We start from the raw sequence: 4,393 nt of genomic DNA, 5'->3' as shown, positions 1-4,393 counted from the left end.
GCCGTCCGAGGAGGGCCGCCAGCCGCGCTTGGGCCTTCGTGGCCCGAGGCGCAAGCGCGGGGAACTCCTTGGGTGGCCCTGACGGTGATAACGCCGCCAGGGGCGGGGTCGGTTCNCCAGTTCCGGAAGGAACAAGTCCCCCGGAGCTAGAGGGAACCGAACCCCCTCCCGTCACCACCGGGATTTTTGATGGAGAGGATGGAGCCTCGCCCGAGGGTTCGGTCTCCATCCCCTCCTCGGCGGGACCCGAGGTNGCCCTCCCCCCATCCTGGGGGAGGCCTCCGCCCGACCGCCTCCTTTCCCGCCCACTTACGCCCGGAGCCATCGGTACTACAGCTAAATCTAACTTTGCTTGTGCTGTATTTACCTCGGTCATCTGTAATTCTGCTACGGACACAGATTTCTACTTTTTTTTGTTTTATTCTTTGTCACTTCCTGACGTTACGCTACTATCGCTTCGGCTTTTCTTTTCTCGTGGCGCGCGTCTTGTTTCCATTTGCGCGGTGTAATGTTTACCGTTTTTCTTGCCATTCAGCGACCAGCAGTTTTCTCGTAGGTGTCCTGTCTTCTTACAATAATTACAGTGTTTCTCTATTGCATTTACCCGGTTGCCACTTGGCTTAGGTAAAGACACCTTTCCAGACCGACATTCTCGTCCAAAATGTCCGGTCTTGCCGCATTTATAACAATTGTAATTTTTATTGCCACCACGTGCCTGATATTGCGTTCTATTTCTTGTTTTTATTCCCGCGGCTTTTTCCTCCGCGCTTGCCCCTGCTACTGCCTCTTGGAGCGTGTCATATCTGCGCGACCGCACAATTAATCTTAAATCCTCTCGCAACCCTATCTGATAGTGGTGCAACGCCTGTTCTTTAACAGTTTCCAAAATCGTACGCTTTTGATCCATAGTTCGCTCTTTTCCTTCTATCATGGACTCATAAAACTCCATCGCAAGTTGATTTACCCGTTGACCAAAATTTAGCGCACTGTCGTCATTCTTTTGTTTTACTGAGCTGAACTCTATTTGTAATTCAGTTGTACCTCTTTTTGCTGAATACGTGGTTTCTATCTCAAATTTCAACTGCTCAAAACTGTGTATATCCCGCGTTTTAAAATCTAGGAGTGCTTGTCCCTTTAACTTAGTGCACAGGATAGCTTCCAGTAACGTTTGCTCGTCTACCGGGTTTATATTTTTTACCGCATAACTACACGCGCTTAGAAATTCCCGCAACTGCGTTTGTGATTTCCCATCAAACGTGGGAATCATTCCACGCGCTTCCTTCAACGTTATATATCCGAGTAAATGTGCAGTTTGGTTGCGTACGTCCGCGGCCGTTCGTCCGTAAGTTACATTTAACGTATTGTCGTGTCTTAACGGCTCGTCGTTTTCCAGTGCCCGCGGATTATGTTGTCTGTCACGTAGTTCGTTCACGTGTCTTGTCACCGTGGTCATACGCGTACTAAATAAGTCAAACAATCGCACCAAGTGTCGCAACATCACTTCTGTTGGACTAAGACTCTGTTTGCTCGTTCCCGCGGCTTCGTTCCCCGCGGAATTATCCCCGACCAATGCGTTACGCATTCGGTTAATTTCTTGGTCGGCTTCCCCTGGAGCATGGTTTATTCTGCGCTCATCGGTTGTTTGTTCAACGTTGTCGCTATTCATTCCGACCTGACCTCTTGCACAAAATACTTCACTTTCAAACGATACTAGAGAGTAATCGCGTCTGTGAACCCGAGCGCTCGTGACTCCACCGTTTCGCAGATGTCCGGCAATGCTACCGTCCAGATCAAATGGAAATTCCCGTTCGGTTACCACGTTTGGATATAATTCTGTGTCGCTATCGCAAAACACTAACGTTTGCTTAAATATATTCGGTTCTTGATACAACGCAGCCGGCGCAGTTCTTGGTTCCCGTAACGATATAAATTTTCTAGTTCGGTTTACCGGCTCAGTATGAACCTCGCGCCTACCCTCGCAACTGTCGGATTGTCGTAAATGCCAGTTTTCAGATATTTGCTTGTCCGTTCGCTCTTTTACAATCTAAACTTAACTTACAGTAATTGACGCATCTCAGCTACAATGACGCCTTTGGTTTTACTGTTGGTTCCTTGATGCCGTTGCCACTGCTTTCTGCCGCTTCTACCGCCGTCGCCCGCCGCTGCCGCTGCTACTCTGCTTACGTTGCGTTTTCGCGTACACTGCTCCTCGAGGTACTCACCTCGAAGAATTTTTCTGTAGTGCTGGTCCTGGTCCTTTTCTTCCTGCTGCTTCTCCTTTCTTGCCGCAGTCGCCTTGACCCTCAGTTTTCTCTGCTTTCTTTTGCCTGGGTTACCGTGGTATCTTTATGCTGTGGTAAACCCGCTGCCAGTTAGCCGCGCTTTTAGCTTTCTTCGGCTGTTTGCTTGTATCGTCGCACACTGTTTCAATTGCGGTAGGTCAGTGCTATTGCTCGTAACGTGAGACTAACTTGCCTCTTCTTTGTTACAGGTGCCAAGGAACCTTTTTTCACCGGTCACCCGTGCTCTCTCTTTTTTTAACTTTGTAATTTAGCACGTAAATAAATTAACTCGTGACCCCCGGATAAAAGAATTTCTTTTCTACCTTTTACCCGCCGTTTCTTTTCTTTACCCGGATCGATCTTCTGGATTCCTGCTTGATAGATCGTGTCTTCCTGACTGTTTCGATCTATCCCACCGCTGCCACCAAAATGTTGTACCGCTACGACGGTACTGGATTCTTTTCACAGGATCTTTCCGTTTGGATTCGGGAAGAAGTAACTTTGCCTTGTTCAACAGTTTAATGAACTTTATTTGACGATGTAGCTTCTTAATACAAGTACGACGACTCGGCAATAGCTCTCGGATTTCTGCTCTCAACTCTGTCACATTACTTCTTATATCACCGAATTGAGAGCATCACCTTGTCTTATCCTAAACAATGTTGCACGAGTTGATCGCGCAACTCGCTCATCCTTGCTTGATCAGCTCTCGGAGACGGATCTGCCGTCCTTNCACGAGTTGATCGCGCAACTCGCTCATCCTTGCTTGATCAGCTCTCGGAGACGGATCTGCCGTCCTTGCTGATCAAGCAACACTCTCTTTTTACAATACACTTAACTGTGTCTCAATCAAACATACGTGACTATCTTATGCTTTAACTTCCTAATGTTCACGTACGCGACCTTATACCAATTACATTTTTCTTTACAAATTTCCTAACACGACTATTACCTCACTATACTTGATTTCCCAACAGTTGATTGTAGTTTTTTTTATAGTCAACAAATGTTGTAGGTACCTTTGGTTTAAATTGTTTTGTCGCCATTTTTTGGGATTACATATTCTGAATAAATGAAGAAAGAATAAAAATAAATGTGTATTATGTGAGGTTAATCTAATTTTGTAGAATTATGACATCCAAAAATACTATTGTATTCGGTAAAAAGTATGTATATTTTCTGGATAACAAATTGTTGATTATAAGTAATTGTTGATTTTCAAATACTGTATAAGTGCTGATTTTATATTGTTGAAGTTATTAGAAACAATCTTGTTACATATATTTTTAGAAATTATTTATTATTTGTGAGTTGTATATATTTAAATCAGATAGTCGAATTGCATATAATATTGACTAACAAATCTACAAAAGATATGTGCTTGTATCAATATGAGTGTACTAAAAACACCTGCGTAGGTAACCACGCATTATATTTAATTTATTAATCAAATGAAGTGTTCCAATTTTTTATACTTTAAAACATGGATTATATTCACAATATAAAAATAAAACAACATCAACAGTGATACATAGGTACTATGAAAATAAACATAACCATGGTTATTTTATACAATAAAATCTCAATATATTCTTTTTTTGTACAAGTTAAGAAACCATTAAATATTCGTGTGTTTTCTATTAATTGTCTTGCATGATTAACATGTATTGACAATATTATAATACATTTTATACATGTAGGATGATTTTTAGGTTAAAGTGATCACTGTACTAACTGATTGTGGCAGCTTGTAACAGCAAAAAGCCAATCACTAGGCTTTCGGACGATACTGTATTGAGTGTAAACAACAAGTGCATCTATAAATTAAAATTTATAAAAAAATAACAAATATATTATATAATAAATATAATAAAATAAAATACAAAATATATTTAAAAAATAAAAAATATGTATGTAATATAATAGATATAAAAAAATAAAACAAAAAATATATAAAATAATTGTACAATATATACAGGGTGCGGCGCCAAAATCCGGACAAATTATATATGTTTTTCTAAATATGTTTTATTGCTACAATGAAAAGATTTACAAAATTTGTTTAGCTCCATTGTTTGTAAGGCCATAAATAATATATTCACTCAATATAT

This window comes from Pseudomyrmex gracilis, unplaced genomic scaffold (genome assembly GCF_002006095.1).
Source record: "Pseudomyrmex gracilis isolate BER0280 unplaced genomic scaffold, ASM200609v1 scaffold_1947, whole genome shotgun sequence".
Classification (NCBI taxonomy): domain Eukaryota; kingdom Metazoa; phylum Arthropoda; class Insecta; order Hymenoptera; family Formicidae; genus Pseudomyrmex; species Pseudomyrmex gracilis.
The sequence above is the reverse complement of the archived record's forward strand: the minus strand, read 5'-3'. Positions refer to the sequence as shown.